At 45.6% G+C, this 19934-nt stretch overlaps 1 non-coding gene and 1 pseudogene across 1 annotated transcript; one reads left to right on the top strand and one right to left on the bottom strand.

The window, feature by feature from the left end:
* The first annotated feature begins 2905 nt into the window (after positions 1-2905).
* Positions 2906-2977, top strand: trnad-guc (transfer RNA aspartic acid (anticodon GUC)). The gene has a single exon. It is a non-coding gene; the product is annotated as a tRNA-Asp (tRNA).
* Positions 2978-16056: 13079 nt separating this feature from the next.
* LOC138205517 (uncharacterized) lies at positions 16057-19245 on the bottom strand (annotated as a pseudogene).
* Positions 19246-19934: the final 689 nt, after the last annotated feature.

The raw sequence follows: 19934 nt of genomic DNA, 5'->3' as shown, positions 1-19934 counted from the left end.
CGCACTCCGGCGCGCCGCCTCCTCCCCGAAGCCGTCCCCCCGAAGCCGTCCCCCCGAAGCTGTCTCCCCGGCGTGCAGCGCGAGGGACCGCGTATACCCGCTTGAAGTTGCTATTTTTTATCTCTTTTCCTGTCTCCAGCAGGGGGCGCTGGCGAGCCGTTTGACCACGCCGACTCGCAAAACACATCAGATGTATTGTCTCACCACGCCGGATGTATGTCACACGTTTCGTGAGGTTTCAAGCATCCTTTGACCTTAAACATAAACTTCCTGTGTCACGGTGAACGAGCTGTTTGGCCACGCCCACTCGCAAAACACATATCAGATGTATCGTCTCACCATGCCGGATGTATGTCACACGTTTCGTGAGGTTTCAAGCAACCTTTGACCTTAAACATCAACTTCCTGTGTCATGGCGAGACATCCAACTTTGCCGCATCGTCATGTGCCCATTGACAAAGTCGAACGAATGTCTCAATATATCATCAACTACATGTTTAGGTTATCGTGACCCAACTTTACGTTCATGGGATCAACCAGCTTGATGTAGAATGTGAAAGTATGAAAAGTGTAATTTCCGGTGGCCAACAGGGGGCGCTATGACTATGAGCGAATATTACCCCACATGGGGTCTTCAGGGCAGGGCTGTTATCATACCTGTGCTGTTTGGAGAAGGTCGGTCCATGTACATAAGATTTAAAGCAACTCGTAGTTTCATGGCGAGACGCTCAAAATGGCCGCCTCTCACGGGCACACGCATCGACGAAAACGAATTATTTTGATAACTTTTAATCCCAAACATGTTATCTATCCATAGACCCTAAATTCAAGTCGGTCTGACAAAATCCCTAGGAGGAGTTCGACAAAGTACAACTTGTCAGAATCGCCCAAAATGGCGACTAAATTCAAAACGGTGGACTTCCTGTCGAGTTGACGTAATGGTGCAATGTAACTTTTTTGTATGTCTGGGTGTGATACACGTGTCCACCGGATTTCGTGAATTTAGGTAAATGTGGCCGCCAGGGAATCTCTTTAGGGGGCGCTCTCGAGCCATTTGGCCGCGCCCACTCGCGATTCCACTAGAATACGAAATTTTTCGCCAGGAGACATGTGTATCCACTTTCCAGTTTCCAGTTTTTTAATATGATAAAGCCTCCAAAAAGGCAAATCACTTTACGTAAGAATAAGAACGTTGAACGTCCAAGAACATTTTTACGAAATAAAATAGGGCTTTCGCACCGATGCTTGGTGCTCGGGCCCTAAAAAGGGAGAAGAACAACAACATTTTTACGAAATACAATAGGGCTTTCGCACCGATGCTCGGTGCTCGGGCCCTAAAAAGGGAGAAGAATGAGAAAATGTTTACGGAATACAATAGGGCTTTCACACCGATGCTCGGTGCTCGGGCCCTAAGAAGAACATTTGCTCAAATTTCAAGGTTTTTGCCTGGTTTGTGCCATGCCAAATACATTATAACGATGATGGGTTGTTGTTTTTTGTAGCCTCCTATAATAGATAAGCAAAAAGCAAAACGACAAAAAAAATTCCCCAAAAAATGGCAGAACATCATCATGTCTCAAATCTAATGTCAGTCAAAGTTTCTCATTTATCCTGTGACTGAAGGTTTCACACTCAACTAATCCAGCCAGCTGATGGTTTTTCACATCCTGATATTACTGGCATGTTGCACACGAATCTATTCAAAAAATGGTAGGGGGAAGCACAGGATTTTTCAGACATACTATGAAATTCTGCCCATTTGTGTATGTAAATGGAACTGAAAACATCTCACCTGGCTTTGTCATTGCTGTTCTGAAGCATTTCAAGGATGCAGTGGTGAGCATTGTCGCCTCACAGCAAAAAGGTTCCGGGTTCGAATCCAGTCCTGGGCCTTTCTGTGGGGAGTTTGCATGTTCTCCCTGTGCTTGCGTGGGTTCTCTCCGGGTGCTCCGGCTTCCTCCCAACATCCAAAAACATGAACCTCAGGTTAATTGGTGGTTCGAGAAATTGCCCTTAGGTGTGAATGGTCTTTGTTTCCGTCAGTTTCTCTGTGGCCCTGGGGCTGTAGCTCAGTCAGTAGACTGGGTTGCACACCAATCGGAAGATTGGTCGCTCGGTCCCCAGCTCCCCCCACCCACATCCCCAAGCATCCCTGAGCAAGACACTGAACCCTAAAATTGCTCCTGATGGTGTACCATCGGTATGTTGTAAGTTGCTTTGGATAAAAGCGTCAGCTAAATGGAATGTAATCTTTGTCGCCAATTTCCTGAGTAGTAGCTGTACCCAGTAAATCATTGAGTGAAGAGGATGTTTCCTTTGGAATGTTCCAGAAATGGTCTGATAGAAGGTCCACGTCCCGGTCCAGAAACGCAAAGAAGGGTTGGACAAATTGCATTGCTTAAAAGCCTATCCTTCGAGCTGGATTTTAACCAGCGACCTAAGGATACCTGCTCTACAGTGCTCCACTCTACCATCTGAGCTATCAAAGGTTGGTACATGCTGAAATTCCACCACCACAATCAACTTTGCCTTCATTGCCATGGCAACACAAGACGGACGAGGCACGCTCTCTTGAGCTATTTTGGCAAAGGAACCGCAGCAAATCGTGGATATGACCCGCGAAATCGAGCAAAAAGCAAAACGACAAAAAAAAATTCAAAACAAATGGTAAAATTTCATCATGTTCTACTCAAATCTAAATTCAGTCAAAGTTTCTCAAAGGGATGGAGGTAGGTAGGGAACGGGCTCTCTGGTGTCAACCAATAGCCTGAGCATGAGGATTATGGACCATCCATTCAAGGTGAATTTAATCGTACACCGAAGGCTGGCGTGCGAGGCATCTGGGAGACGTCGGTCAACGGCTGTGACGCGGCCGAAAAAAAGGTCAAAAAGGATGTCCGTGTGGTCCTCGTTAGTATAGTGGACAGTATCTCCGCCTGTCACGCGGAAGACCGGGGTTCGATTCCCCGACGGGGAGTTTTGGCTCGTCCCCCAGCTGCTGCTGACGACTCGCCAAGGATGGCCAAGGCAAAATGGCAGGAACAACAACGTAGCCTCCTGTCAGAATGAAGCTGTCCAATTATAATGCTAGCCCCACCCAGACTATACTGATCAGTAAGTGGCACGCACATATAAGGCCCAGTGTTTATATCCGCAGCTCACGTGTGCTTTGCTTTACAGAATACTACGTTGACAACTTCGGTATTGAAATGCAGTGTAAACGTGCACGCAGAAAAAGGTTTCCGGGAAACCTAGCTCATGTTGGGGGTACCAGGGGCACCAAGCTTCTGTTGGGGTACCAGGGGCACGAACGCCCTGGCGGTGAGGGTTGAAAGCGTTAAACCCGGGGAAGGGTGCTTAAGAGTGGGTTAGCGGGACCTTCTGGTGAGCAAATGCTGAGGGAAGGTAAATCCATGCAATTTTATCTGACTGAGTTCAACTTTTTTTGATGAACTCTGACCCTCTGCCTTTTACAGATTTCTGACTCATTCACTACTCTCTACATAAAGTACACACCATGGTTTAATAAATAGCGATCAGTAGATTTTGTACACTTAATCATCATCATTTTGCAGCACAACCAGTGGCTGTTAAGCTGGACAATAGGCATTTCAATGTTTGGAAAATGTGGTGATTGCATTGTTAGAATTAAATTGTGGACACACCATAAACACTACTTTTTTTTTGCACTTTTAACACAAAGCTACATAGTCTGGGGGAAGATACATAGATTATTATCCTTGTTGTATTAATAATGTTTATCAATCTTTTTCTGTCCAATAGAAGCTTGTCTACAAAAGGGCAATGAATCGCACACTGGAAAGTACAGGTGTGTGTTTTTTTTTTTTTTTTTAAAGCATGTAAACCTATAGTCCTAAAAGTGATCACACGAAGCTAAAACATTTGGTAAGTGATCACCAGCAAGTTTGTTAGTTCAGATGGCCAGGGACATCAGCCACTGGCAGAGCCCCTGTGGGGACAGCACTGTGGGGATCGGGGATGGGGGGAAGGAGATGTGGATCAGCTCATGGGTCTGGGAGAGTGCTGGACGGTCTGCAGCAGCTCAGCGTTTGAACAGCGGGACTCCTATTGGGAAGACCTTACCAGGTACGGGATTATTTTTTATTTATTATATCTTATTTTTAAATCAAGTTAAAATTACAGATTGTGTTTCATCTTTCTTCAAACAGTTTGTTTTAATTTGCCTATACTATGCCTCTTATTAGGTGTGAATCAATTGTGTAATAATTAGCAAAGTCATTTAGTAGTAATGGTACAAGAATTTGCATTTAGTGACCAGAGGGTAGCAAATCACTGAGTCTGAGACCGAAGCGGAAAAAGTAATAGCTGCTTCAGATGCACTGGTAGCAACTAACTGATTGTGAAGCAGTTATACATAGTCTGTAGTCTGATTCAAATCCCACAAAACACCAAAAAGGAATGAAACAGAGCAGGTCCCTGCTTTCAAGAAGTTTACACCAGGAAATGAGGGAGTTGTTTTGGTCTTCTATATCATGTTGGCTAAGGTTGAATGACGTGACTGACATCCCGAGCTGATCTCCAAGATTGGTATCAGTGTCATCAAAGCATTTTTTAAACTGATTGATATCGGCTACTAAACTATACTTGGCTTCTTTGTTTTACGTCAACTGTCATAAACAGAGAGCGCAACTTCTGGCAGCATGCAGAAGTGTACTCTGCATCTTGACATGTTCAGCTAAAATGTGTGCAATGAATGAAAGTGATGTCTTCATGTCTGTCTCATGCTTGTGGTGACTTAACATGGATTACTTACAGTTTACGGTTGCAAAATGTCATAATACAAAGCGACATATATCCATTACTGTCCATTTAATGTGCGAGTACAACTGCGCAGAAGTGAACATTTTAAACCTAATAACTGTTGAAATATTTTCTGTTTCAGGTGTAAATCTCTGTGATAAGGGTTTCAAGGTAAGATAAGAAAAGCTAGAGACAGACTGTCTGACACACTACCCTAAATGTTTGCTAAACAGTGCTTGCATGGACATTGTTTGATCCTGGGCCAATGAATTAGGTAATCAGAGACTTGGATTGTTTAACTTTTTATTTACCTGTTGTCATGGCGGTGCGTAGGGCGGCGACTTATTTTTGACTGTATGAATCCATTCACTCCCTATAAAGCCGACCCACTCCACTCTAATTGGTTCATTTTAAACTCTACCTTTGGGCCACGTGATCGGGGGGAAGTGTGTATGGGGGCGAAGGTCAAAGGTCAACATCATACAATGGGATGAGAACAGGTCATAAAATCAACATCATCAAAGGGTCATAAATCATGATCAATATCATCAAAGAGGCCATAAATTCCTTCCTTCCTTCCTGGGGTCATAAAAGGGCACCGGGCTAAAATCAAAGGTCATAAATCATTTGACAGCCAATATCAACATCATAAAAGGGGACAGGGCTTAGGGGTCATAAATCACGTGACAGGTCATAAATCAGGTCATAAATACCTTTTTGACAGGTACTGTAGCATATCTCTCTCACACTCTTCTGGACCTGGACCTGCATCCAGCTGTGTCCATGAAGAGTGACTGATCTATGGACAGACCTATTTTCTTCAAAGATGGACACCACTCTGTTCAACAAACAAATGTGAAATGTTTTTCATTCGATTCCAAACCCTCTTGATGTCATCACGTCTTTGTGTTAAACTCATTGATTTCTTCACATCCTTTAAAACTTCACTCTTTGTGTGTCCCGGCTTCGACTTTCTCAGTCTGGTGTAACCAGTGACGTCCAGTAAAACAAGGAACTGAATAGATCACAATCAATAGAAGATTGGTAACATCTGGAGAGGCAGTTAGCAGCTTAGACAGATGATGTAGAACAGGAAGGTTTAGCAGTTGAATCTGTATCTTCATTGAAAGGAACCCAAACTGTCTTCACATAGAGACTCAGAAGGAAGTCTGTTCAGGGAGCTCGAGAGGAGGAAGAGTTGTCTGTAACAAGTAACCCTGCATGACGTGGTCCTGCAGTCAGGAACATCAAAGCAAGCGATCATGTTTGAACTGACAGTGAAGATCAAATTAAAGAGGCCCACTAGAAGAAAAAGGTCAAAGATCCCAGGGGTGGGATCACCTCAGCAGACCAGAGGATGTCAGCCTGACTTTCTTTAGTGTCTTTAGTTCACCATGCTAACAATACCAGTTTGTTCCAGCTGTGATTAAGTTTCTGACTGCAGGTTTATGTAAACACGTCCAACAAAATACACAATCTTCAGAGTTAAAACTGAAAGCTACACTTCTTTGTTTCTATCAGGGTCCTTCAGCAGAACCCAGATTCTCCTGCACCCAGCTGTCTGTCCTTTAATAGTGACTGGTCTATGGGAAGACTTCTTAACTTCACACATGGAGACCAGACTGTTCCTAAAGGGTGAGAATGTAAACAACAAGAGCATTATTTGCATCAGAGATCACTTTCTGTGTTTCTACCAGTATTCTTCATTGTACAACATAACAGCTTTAACAAACTGTACATGTGCTAAAGTTGCATGTTGTTGCAGCGTTAATCAGCAGAGCTCTGAGGCTCTGAGTGGTCAGTCTGTCCCTCAGCATCAAGCACATTTGGACTCTATATTTATGGTGAAAACCATTAAGATTCAACTCTTTACCATCACATCGACTAGACAGAAAAATTGATTTGTATTTACAGATGAAACGAAATCAGTGACCATCTTAATATATCCCGTAAAGTCTAAATAATAAAGTTTAATACAAGAGTCCTGCAATAAATCCTACCTTCATGACAATAATGATTAGAGATCATTTCAGCTTAAGTTCAGGAGCAGGACCACACCTCAAACACTTCAAACATTCCTGTCATATGTGTAAAAAAAAACAAAGCTCAGATCCCCAGAATGCCAGATTGCTCACCAAGCTTTAGGCCATGCCTTTTGTTAAATCTAAAGTTTTTAAAATTTAGTCTTAGCTTTCTCAATCATCTTTAACATGGACCTACTGTCCCTCATTTGATTCAATTATATGATCACACCGGCTTAAAAAGTCCACTTGAGGAAAACCAACCATCCAGATAAGTAATTTGCACTGAAGTTAATCGCCTCTTTCCTTCTCCACTCGCTCCAGGATCAACACCTGAGGAAAACAAGTCTCCGGGAACACTGGCTCATTTCCATGCCGCATTCTAAGTTCATTCCCATTCCAGTTAGATCTTCTGTTTGCTAACCCGACGTCAACATCTCTGAATTGCCCTACTTGAATTCGGCTATGCCTTCTTCCTCTACAGAGACACCCTTTGCTCCTCTCACAGACAATGACCATATTCTTGCTTAAAAATTATGCTCGACCTGGCCCTCCACTCTTCTCCACTAGATGTCTTGGTTGACATTGACTGGGGAAGCCTCAACAAAGAACTGTTCTGCCACATTTTTGCCACTGGTTCAGCTCTTCCTGTTATGAGATGGGGTTGAAACGGACCCAAACGCAGCACGCACAACAGATGACCCCTGTCTGGCGCCACCATATTCAATCAGTTGGATCTCCACAATGACTATCATCTCATCCGTATTCAGGAAGGAGATGAGTGGAAGACTGCCTTTAACATTTTGGGACATTTCGAATATCTGGTCATGCCATTCGGGTTAGACCAGACACTGGGAGGAGAGCGGAATGAAGACAGGAGAGGCTCCAACCTGTGACTCTTCCTCCAGCCCAGTCGATTTGAGGGTTGTGCTCTGCAAGCCAGGGATGGCCAGAGGAGTCTTAGGTGAGGGGAAGACGTAGAATTGGAGGTCCTGATGGTGATTCCCAGACATGAGCAGAGGCAGGGGACAGGTATGGTGATTAATCCTGGCCAGGGAACTACCATCGAGCAAACTCACCAGGAGAGGGCGATCCAGCTGTGTTCATACACAAAAGATGAGTCCAAGAGACTTTACTCTGCTCTAGACTCAATTCATGCTGACAGAGACAGGGATGAGGTGTCCTGGCTTCCCACAGTACAGACAGTAACCTGAGGCGTCGTTCTCTTTCTTCAGGGGACAGATGAGCACGACTCAGCTGCATGGGCTCTTCGGGAGAGGTGGATGGAGTAGCAGTGGCGACAGAGGGAGGAAAAAATGGGGCTACTCTGTTACGACAGAACCGGAAGCTGCAAGTGAAGGGCGGAGAACGCCGGATGAGTTGGAGTGTGGGATCTGTAGTTCCTCTCCCTCCAACGCTCTCTTAACCGATTATCCAGTTGGATGGGAAATCAGTTCATCGACGGAGTTTGGTTCATCCCGAACCACGAGTTCATCCTTAATATTATTTGAGAAAAAAACAACCTTAGGGGCGTTTCATCCCAGCCGGACACCACAGCTAGGATCCATAAGTCCACCGAGAACTCGGCCACACTGACTAGACCCTGACAGAGGTAAAGCAGACAATTAACAAACGTCACTGACGTAAACTGGATGATCTTAAACCTTCTGTTGTTCCTGGACAAAATATGAGTGGGCAATAGAGCCATCTACGCATCTGCTGAGCATGGCCTCTGCCCAGACCAGGGCTCTACCGCATAACAACCCCACCATGTATGCCACTCTGGCAGCGTCTGAAGCATAGGTACAAGGCTGTTGGTTGAATACCTGTGTACAGTGGAGCAGAAAACCTCTGCACTTCCCCATGGCTCCATTGTAGGCTTCCGGAGTGGGGACATAGGCTTCTGGAGATGGAGAAACGGGCTCAGGAGAGGGTGGCCGGACAACAGGTCGGCTGGAGGAGTGGTCCTGCATCATCCAGCCAATATTGGCCACTTGATAGACCACTGAGACTCCACCAGCTGCTGGAGCAGTAGGTAGGGTTGCTTTATGAGTCCACCTTGGCTGGCATTTCACAACTCACAACCCAGGCTGAACACGGGGTTAGCACACTTAGGAATGTTTCAGGACGGCACCAGTGTGGAAGTGTGAAAAGCATACAAATATTCATAGATCCAAAAAATGGTGAAACATGTCACTAGACTGAAATGCAGCCAGTTCAGGTTTCCACCGAATTAAAGGAGTACGCAGCAGGATTCCTGCATCACGCTTACCGCGTCAACAGAAGATCATTACATCTATAGAATTCATTTACTTATTCATTAATGTGGGTTTGGTCCACAGCTGGACAGATGTTGGAGCTGGACTGGAACATGGCAATATCCTGCGATCATCATGAAAAGTACATCAGGACAGAAGGAAGTCCAACAAATCTGGACATCGTCAAAGAAATGAAGGCCCAGCTGAAGCAGAGGAGTCTTCTCTCCACTTCAGTGCTTATGTTTTTCTTTGTTTTTTATGCATTAAGGGAAGAATTATTGTGGATGGGACAACCGATATAATAAATATTGTTCAAAAGAATATGTATTGTTGCTGGAAATGATCAAGTGCCACGCTGTTTGTGGTAAAAAGGCCACGGATCGACAGAGGAAGTGTTTCTCACAACTGAAGCGGACTTCAGGTCGATGATTTTGTGATTAAAATCAAGTCATACCATCATTGAACTCCCTGTGTCTGAGCTGCTCCCCACCACCTGATGGCTTCAGTAGCAGAACTACTGAGTGCTGACCTCATGGGGCTTCAGCAGGTGCGTGATTGTTCATGAGTATGACTGGGCTCCACACAGGCTGGGTTCCTACACAACACCTTAAACAGCACTCGGTGAGCTCTCGAATGATGTTCCCTCCCTTTAAAGGGGGTTCATCTGTGTTTCATTAACATGACAGGCACATCAGCAGATTCTCCTCTGTGACATCATCAGATTCTCTTTCTTTAATCTCCTCCTGTGGCCTTGCCTCCATCTCCTCCTTTGGCTCCGCCTCCATCTCCTCCTGTCCTCCAACAGTTCCCTAAATTATCAGAAGAAGATATGAAGACATTTGCCACCAGGTGTCGCTAGCACACAGACGACTGATTGATCCTGCCCTTTTTCAGCTCCGGGGACTCTATCCCTGCTGCCCAAGCTGCTGGAGCTAAGTGCGGGCTTTCTGCTGTGGTTCCTGAGCCCCATCCCAGGCCCCGGCATCTCACCTAACGGTAACCCGACAAGGTGCACCCTTGTCCGGCCTTGCAGAACATTGTGATATCAACGTCAACCTTTGACCTTTCGGATATAAAAAGGTCACCACTTCCCCATTTTATCCGAGTACACATTTGTATGAAATTGTGTCATAAGTGCATGAATTCTAGAGTTTTTGACAAAAGTCTTTTGTGAGGTCACACTGACCCCCTCTCACTCATTTGCTGTTAGGTTCAGAACTATAACATAGCGCTGATAGGATAAGAATCAAACCCACAGTCAGACAAACAAGGCTTGGACCCAAATCTGAGTTTTACTTGCAGCAAGGGAAGTCCGTGCAGGGTCTTAGAGTTGTAAGCTCTTCACCTGGCATCAGCCAACTCCAACACATACTTCCCTCTTTGCTCCTTTTATTGTATACATGGGGTTATAAAACAGCATGTGGTCTCTTTGTCTCCTATATGGGTATGTTTGCTTTTAACATCCATTTGCTTTTAACCTATGTGTGCTAAACTAGATAAACCAGTTCCTCCTTCCCCCAAGGGGCCATATACTGCAAGTGAGGAACTCGTGGAATGTGCATGCAGTATGAAACATTTCAACTACAGTTTAATGCATAGACTAACGGAAACTTTACACACATAACAGTAACTTAATTTACACACTGACAATGAGTTACTATTTTTCCTAACATTTGCATCAAAACTTTGTGTACCACAGCCTGGAGAAGACCCAGAGTGGTCAAAACATCGCGCATACGGTACACTGCACATTAAAAAAAAAAAAATTTTGATTTTAAAGGCAAAATTGAAGCTTAAAACCGAGTTCACAAAACCCAAAACTGGGGCCGCACCAGCAGGGAAATGGTGAAAGTGGGTGACTTTAACATTCAATGACAGCCTCAGTTCTACATTCAGCTCATTATTAGACTCAATTGCCTTTTCTCAACATGTAAATAAACCCAGTCACTGTGGTAATCACACCCTCCATCTTGTTCTGTCGTATGGCAAGGAAACTAAAAATTGTATCATATTTCCTCAAAACCCTCTTTTGTCAGACCACTTTTTGATTACATTTAACATTACAACAATGGACTACACAGCATGTGGGAATAAATCCCATTATAGTAGATGTTTGTCTGATAAAGCTGTGTCCAAGTTTAAAGGAAGTGATTACATGTTTATCTTCTTCAATGCCATGCGCCAAAGCAATGGAAGACAGCTATGTCAACTTTACTCCCACACAAGTGGATCATCTTGTAGAAAACACTGCAGCCTCTCTGTGTACAACTCTAGATAATGTCGCCCCTCTGAAGAAGAGAGTAATGAACCAGATGTTAGGGTTGTGCTTAGCACAAGGGATGAGACGAGTACTCGACTGAAACAAATATCCATTACGGAAAATTTACTTTTGACGAGTACAAGTATCATCTGAATAATTGTGTCAATATCTGTGCTGGCTCAAGCTTCTAACAAACACTAGCTGTGCGCACACATCCAGGCAGCTACACACCAAGCCCCCCCTCCAACTCTGAGACAGGCTCACACGCTCTGTCCGCCTGCTCAGTCTATACATGAATTACTCTTGGAACTCTCCTGGTTAATTTCTGGCATCGGCTGGTGGATTGCTCAATCCAGGTGGGGACGGAGTGCCTGCCCTAAGAAAAGGAATTTAAGTATCTTAGGGTCTGGTTCACGAGTGAGGAGAGGATGGAGCGGGAGATCGACCGTTGGATCGGTCGTCGGACCCACTGGAGGTTTTCCGGGCACACCCAACTGGCAGGAGACCCTGGTGAAGACCCAGAACATGCTGGAGGGATTATATATCCCATCTGGCCTGGGAACACCTCGGGATTTCCCAGGAGGAGCTGGAAAATGTTGCAGGGGAGAGGGAAGTCTGGGTCAACTTCCTTTGCCTGTTGCCACCGCGACCCGATCTCAGATAAACGGGAGAAAATGGATGGATGGCTAGTTTTTAATCAGGTTTGTATAAAATATATATTTTGTTTTCCTTTTTCACCATCGTCTCTCCGTCCTCGTTAAGATATCTTCACTCAGCTGAGCGCTTTCACTGAGAATCTAGTGTAAGGCTGAATGCACGTTTCAATGTGGACTGTCTGTATGAATCACCCAGGTTCACACCGCCAGTTTATTTAATAAAATAATAAAACCCAGCTAACGATCATCATAACGATAATGCTATAGTCGCTTGTCCCTACTACGCACCGTGTTTCTAGTTCATGCACCTTTACTCAGAGTTTATAATCTGCTCTATGCGCCATTTATTTTTCTATGCCTCAGGTTGATGTAGCACGTCCGGCCTCTTCCTCCTTGAAAGCACCTGGTTGAGCAGAAGGAACCGCATCAAGAAAAACTTCGGCACTAGACCGAGCAGAGCTATCTGGGACCACACGGTTCTTTCACACGACTACTTTTTCCAATAGCTTACTTTGATTTATTTTTTAACATTACACTTTACAACAAAGAACATTGAGCTATTAATCTTAGCAGATTAATCAACTTTATCAAAACTATGATCGTCAATGTCTCAAATTGACAAATACAGTTTTGTTGCTACCAGTCCTCATAGCATTTAACGAACATGAGATTTTCACGAAAATCTCAGATTTCCAGTCCACAACATAATCAAACCACTGTAGTGTCAGGAGGGACCGCAGTAACTACGGTGCTGAAGCAGATGTCTGTGTGAGTGTTCAGCGAAAGTACTCTCTGATCATGTCCGTAAAAGTGGGACGTACTTATTTACACAAACTTCAAGTATCTGTACCGCTGTTACACTAAGAATCTCTCTTCCTACTCTGTTATTGCAACAGTGTTACAGAAATAGACTGTTTACAGCTTTACTGGAGATGACCCATGGAACAATATCAAGAAAAACACAGCATGGGTGTTGTCTAATCCCTGTTAAAAATGTGTGGGTAGGAGGGATTTATACTGAGTGTGTGGTTACATAAACTGATGTGTTTGTGCAGTGTGTTGAGCTGACAGCAGGAAGTCTTCATATGGTCTGGGAGAATGTATCCGTGTAAACAGAGTGTTCAGCAGCCTGATACAGTTCCCAACAGAGGCGAGCATGGAGCAGACAGCGGTGTGAATGGACAAAGCACTGAAACCGCATCTGCTGTCAGCAAGGTCAATCATCTCACTAGATTGCAGAACACATTCAGGAACATGAAATTCTCAAAATGAATTCTTATTCCTTTTGAAGCCCTGGTGAGCTGATGACATTTTCTGGTGCAGACAAGAGTTGGTTACTATGGAGATATTAAATTAAAAAAATGAATTAAATTAAAATCTCTAAACACACACTAAACACTAATCTCTAAACACTAATGGTGCCGGATTAGATCGCTTGAACAGTTGGTGTCATGGAGGCAAATATTTGACATATTTCCCATAAATGTAGTCATTGTTCCTCTATTAATATACATGAAACATGAACATCAAAATATATGAGGTTAAACTGCATGAATCTCATAACTCTTCCGGTAGACACTATTTACACATTGAACATTTCAAACACTTGGTCTGAGTCTGAAGCACTGTAAAAACAGAGTCCTCTCTCAGTAATGCAGTTACTGCACAGGGATCTACATCAGAGTCAGGTAGCCAGTTGACCTAATCACCGTGGATATTTATTCAGGCACGAAAAGGGATGCTCTGTTCTGCAGTTTTTCAGCCTCATGTCAAGGACGATGATGATCACTTTACAATTTGAATGCCGTGATAAAGACTTAGTATATTTAGGCTTAACAAAGGGTAAAAACCATCATACTTTCCTGAATCCCACCACTTATCTGTATATTTTTCTGTTTGCCTCAACTGTTAATTTCCAAAGCATTGCATATGTAAAGTGATTTAGCTAGAAAAATACATAGCACTCAGATTTGTTCTGAAAGATCCAATGGAAATTAGAATGGGAATTATATTGATTAGGATTCTAAACTGATTCAAAGAAAGGACATTGAACTCGGTGTTCAGAGTGCAGTTGACAGGATCACCGCATTAGTTCACGCCACTTTGACACGTTTGGAGACAAAGCAGAACACAGGCCACTTATTCAGAGTAGAACAGCTGGCTGAGCTACCACTGAGGTAAAGCAAACAGGAAGCAGGAACGAGGATTCTATTTAGGCAAAGATTTAATACGTAAACTGAGAGGTCTGAGTCATGGTACCGCGTAGCACACTGAAGGATCTGATGATGGGGGAGAGGAGCAGGAGTAGATATAGTACACAGAGATGATTAGTTTAGATGAGCTGAACAAATTAAGTTATTTAACTTGAATCAAAGGTTTAAACATTTACAAGGAATGTCATCATCAAACAAACACCAATATATTGTTGTAATAATTGGCAGTTATTAAGGCAGTGAGATACTACCGTTTAAATTCCCACTGCCTACTGTCCTGTTGCATTGGTAAAGGGTGCCACCTTTAAACTGCCCCATCATCAGTTTTATAACGTATTTCACAAAACAAACTTACAACAGGAATACTGGACAGGAGTGACTCTATGTATTCAATAAATACTTTTTCCTTTTGCAAAGACGATATTATGTGATGAAACTGAAACATTGGGAAACATTGACTGAGGAGATTTTTGGAGTTTTGAAAGTGAAATGTGCCGCTCTTGCCCGATATAGGATTTTCGCTGCACAAAATTCTATTTTTCATTTCATGATGCTCCAAATGTTTTCAATGATTGACAGGTTTGGACTGCAGGAGGCCAGTTTATGACCCGGACTCTTTCACTACGGAGCCATTCTGTTGCAATACGTGCAGAATGTGGTTGGACGTTGTTCTGCTGAAAGACCTTCCCTGAAAGAGACGTTGTCTGGATGGCAGCATATGTTGCTCCAAAACCTGAATATATCATTCAGCATTAATGCTTCCTTCCAGATGTTCAAGCTACCCATGCCATGTGCACGAATGCATCCCTGTACCATCACAGATGCTGGCTTTTGAACTGAGTGCTGATAAGAAGATGGATGGTCCCTCTCCTCTTTAACCTGGAGGATGCAGCGTCCATGATTTTCAAAAAGAACCTCAGATTGTGATCCATCAGACCACAGGACAGTTTTCCACTTCACCTCAGTCCATCTTCAATGATCTCGGGTCCAGAGAAGGCGGTGGTGTTTCTGGATCATGTTTATATCTGGTTTCTTCTTTGGAGAGTTTTAAACTGCATTTGTGGACGCAGCGATGAACTGTATTCACAGACGATGGTTTTCAGAAGTGTTCCTGAGCCGATGCAGTGATTTCCACTCCAGAATTGTGTCTGTTTTTAATGCAATGATGCCTGAGGGCCCGGAGATCACCACCATCCAATATTGGTTTTCAGCCTTGTTCCTTGTGTTCAGAGATTTCTCCAGATTCTCTGAATCTTTTAATGATATTATGAACCGTAGATTATGAAATCCACTAATTCTTTGTACTTTTATGTTGAGGAACATTATTCTTAGATTGTTGCACTATTTTCCCACACAGTCTTTCACAGAGTGGTGAACTTCTCCCCATCTTCACTGCTGAGACTCTGCCTCTCTGAAAAGATCTTTTTTATACCCAATCATGTTTCTGATCTGTTGCCAGGTAACTTAATTTCACTAGCTAGGACCCCGCCTCGGCTGGGGGCGAACCTTCATTGATTGGGGGAGATTAAGCCAGGGTGAGAGTTTTGCAGTTTGGGGAAGGCTTAGTCGAGGATCCACTGCGGCTCCCGGGCCTTGCAGATCCCCAAAAGAAGCCATCCTAAGAAAGCAAGGCTGCCTGCCCTTTGCGCAGGTCGTCAAAGCTGTGGCGGGTGTAAAGTTGGTAGGCTTGGGAAGACCAGCAGCCCATGACCTTGATGAGGTGGTCTGGGACTCCTCTGCTTGACGCAGTGGTGGCTGCCCCTATGCGAAAGGAGTGCCCGGAGAAGGAGTCAGGATTAATCCCCGAGGTGATTAGAACTGCTCTGAAGTGTAAAAGGAACCAGGATCGATTGACAACTTGGCCTGTTTCAGTGATTAACAGCAGTTCAGGGGAATCTTTGGAGATGGGATAAAGGTCTGACAAAGGTGGAGACTAGGGTTAAACTTGGCTGAAGAAGAAGCTAATTTTGAGCATCGCAAGAAACTGAAGAAAGCAAGTAGAAACATGGATTCCAGAGTGCGCGCCAGGAGGGCGGAAAAGTGGTTAGAGCGAAGGGTGGCAATGCAGTGAGAAATAAGATTGGTGGTTAGCGGGAGACGGCAAGGAGTCGGTGTAGGTGTTTGGCGCTGAAGGCCTTTAAACAGTAAAGACGACTGGGAGAGCGTTGAAGGGGAGCCAGTGAGTAATTTAGCAAAGAAGTTGATACCGCTAAGGTAAAGCTTAATGGTAGGTATCTCGATGTGGAGAATTGAGTGGACATGGGAGATGAAGCTGCATACGGAGGCCACGTCGAAGGAAGGGAACAGAAGGTTAAACGTGGCGTGGAAGGAGCGGAAAGAGTTCCAGGCCATCCGGTAAGTAGAAAGAGTGCTGGGGGCTAAGCTGCTGATGATGGTTTGTTGGGGAAAAGCGATGAGTTCTGCGATGGTTTGTTTCAAATGAGGAATGTTGTGTCTGAAAATGGCAGGACGGGTTGGATTCTCCTCCGCGTCTGGAGCTAAGGTTCTGAAGATCTAGAAGGAGAAGCGAGACAAAGAGTCAGCGATGGAGTTATGGTGGCCAGGAACATGTTTAGCTCGGAGAATAAATTGATGAGTGACCGACAGCCACGTGAGACGGCGTATGAAGGGCATGATCGTGGGAGAGTTTGTTCTGCCTTTGTTAATGATGTCGACTACGGCGATATTATCAGAATGGATGAGTATAGACCTTTTTGGCCACTCATGCCCCCAGAGGAGAGCGGCGATAACGATCGAATATATTTCGTGGACTGCTGAAGATGATTGGAGGGAGCCTTGGAGGAAGTTGCGGAACTCGATGGGCCATTCAGCTGAAAACCATCCTCTGCCGTAGTGGCCCCCAAAACCGGTGGAAGGAACAGCGTCGGTATAGAGCTGAATGCCTTCTGGGTTGGAAAGTTGGTCATTGTAAAAGAAGGTGATACCGTTCCAGTTGGAGAGGAGGTGCAGCCGCATCTGCATCTCTGTTCTGGAGGGGGTATCCATGGAGACTGGATCGATAAGTGAGGGTGTGGATGATGCGAGGGAAAGCAAGTGCGAAATAAAGGAGTGGCCTTGGGGGATGATGCGCAAGGCAAAGTTCAGATGTCCCAAGAGGGAGAGCAGTTGTCGTTTGGTGCAAGAGGGAGTAAGAAGAACGTTTTGTAGGAGGAGAATGATGTGGTGGAGTTTCTCCGCGGGCAAAGAAGCTTGGAACCAGACAGTGTCGAGAGTAATCCCGAGAAACTCCAAGATGTGTGAAGGACCTTCTGTTTTCTCTTCAGAGAGAGGGACGCCAAGCTGAGTGAAAACTGATTTCATGGTCAAGAGACCATGGGCTGGAGGTGATAAAGGAGGAGTTATAACTAGGAAGTCGGGTGAGTGGTGGCTGAAGGTTGACTTTGGGGACGTGGTTGGATGGGGATGGTGCACGCGGAGGCGGGATGGGAAGGGGCGCTGCATAATTTGCAGGGGAGAGCTAGACGGGCGGCAAAAATGCGGCAGTAGAGTTCCTGGTCGAGGGTGCCCCAGTAAGTGGCCTGGTTGAACTGGAGGAGACGGGCTGCGGCTTCTGAAGCGAATTGGATATGGTATTGGTAAAAGCCTGCTCCGCCAAAGCGGAGAGCTAGGTCGAGGATTATGGAAAGGTAATTATCTAACTCTGTCCTCCTAGCTGGGTAGGGGGTGCAGGGGACATCTCTATACAGGGAGAAAGCGTATGCGAACTCAGGCGGGGTGAGCTCTTTGGAGCGAGCTGGCGCTGAGGTACGCATGATAATGAGGCTCTCATGGCTATCGATCACCCTAGGTTCAGCGTGTTGGTGGAGGGGAGGGAGGATGAGTTGTGCCAAGTCAACTTATTTACCTGAGATTATCTGTTGGCGGAAGTTCGCGGAGACGGGAGAAGTTTTTTTGTTTGTTTTTTGGCCGGTATGTTGGGTGGAGGAATCGCTGACGCCAAGGAGAAGTGCTGGGTGTGTGGTTGGAGCGGGGGAAAGGGGAGCTGGAATCTCAGCGCCGGTAGTGTGGCCGTGGGACTGCTGGGTTGGAAGAATGGGGAGGGAGGAGAGCCGGCGGCACAGAGCCAGAAAAGAGAGCATAGGATGGTTGGAGGGTAGGGGAAGAAGGAGTAGGGACAAGCATCCGGGTGCCAGGACTCTCCATGGTAGAAGGGTAAACTGCGGCCCTCCTTGTGCTGGGGAAGGTCGCTGGAGGCGCCAGAGGAAAGGGGGCAGAAGGGTTGTAAGTTGGCAGCCCAGTGGTGTTGATGGGCGCTGTGGATGGATGAGAGAGGGGGAAGAGAGGTGGCCCGCTGCAAACCTGGCAACCCGGAACTTTGTGGGTGGGAGGGCGGGGCTTGGAGGTGCGTGGTGATGCCACTGTCATTGACGTTACGCCGGTGTGTTTTGGATGGAGGTACGTCTGTGTTTTTTGCCTGACGTGACTTTTGGAAAGTTGTGAGGAGTTGGAACAGTTTTGCTTTTTTGTCGGAGCGGTGGTGAGGTATCCCCTTCTCTTTTAACGCTTTTAGCAGACGGACTACGGTCTGGTCGGAGATCTTGGCCAGTGCGTCTTCGACGGGGGACCTGGCTGGACCCTGGGAGCGGTGACGGCGGCTTTGAGCGCGGTGCGCTGGGGAGCCGGAGTTGTCGGAGACTCGTTCCCGAGTGCTGGGTCTGGAGCGAGCGGAGGAAGAGAGAGGGGACTTACGTTGCCATTGACTACATCTGGGGGGGGGGGGGGGGGGGGGGGGGCAGGTCTCCCTCTGTTACCGGTGAGTGGGTTATTGGAGGACGGCTGTGGATCGGAACTTTCGTACAGAAGGATTGAACGGAGAGAGGGATTCTGGTGGATGCAGCTGGTCGGCTTGTTGGAGATCGGCGGTTTGGCTCCGATGTGCTGTCTGGGTGTTCCCGGTGGCGGCGTCTCGTGGGTAACCCTGGGGTTTTTGGAGAGGGCAGCAGATCGAGGGCTTCCCTTGGGTGCATGGATGGCCTGTGTGAAGGCAAAACAATCGTCGTCGTCGTCAGACGGGCTGAGGAACAGCAGATTCATGTTTGGTCCAAGGTAAGATTGTTTTTGTTTTTTGTTTTTCCTTCTGCGTGGTGTCTGGTTCCAGATGCAGAAAACGTGAACAGGCCGAGGTTTAGAGTGGATGGATATTTATAGGAGTGTGGCCGGAAGTGGGGGAGTGGTTGAGGCGTGGTCCTGCTCCTGAAATTCAGCTAAAACTTTATCTCCAATAGTTGTCAGATGTTTCATGGGAAAATAACGAACTCATCATACTTGTCAAATGTTGGTCTATCTGTTGCACAACATGGTTCTATAGTCTCAGTTACAATGTCTCTGTACTTGTTTTGGTATTGGTATATCTGTGGATGGACAGTTCAGCTAAAATGACTCAAGGCAACATCACATGGCATCCATTCAGGAGGATAGGACTCTGTGGCCTCAGAGCGACCCTTTGTTTTCTGATAGTCACAGCTCTGCTCATAGTACTCCCCATATTTTGGTACGAAGCCCAACATAACATACCTGACAATCAGACATCAGACAACAAGACCACAATAGGACCTCAGGCTACTGACAAAGTTCATTGCACTACAAGAGCATTTGTAAGGGCTGATGGACAATTTGCAAGGAACAAAAAAATCAGTACCAGGTACAGGGAGCATTAATTCTCACATTCACGGAAGGGCAACAGGACAGTCTATCATTTGACGCATGTGCGGTTCTTCCCTGTA

Source organism: Embiotoca jacksoni, unplaced genomic scaffold (assembly GCF_022577435.1).
Source record: "Embiotoca jacksoni isolate LCO1_2020_lvr unplaced genomic scaffold, fEmbJac1.0.p SCAF_29, whole genome shotgun sequence".
Lineage (NCBI taxonomy): Eukaryota > Metazoa > Chordata > Actinopteri > Embiotocidae > Embiotoca > Embiotoca jacksoni.
This window is presented reverse-complemented; position numbering and strand designations above follow the sequence as displayed.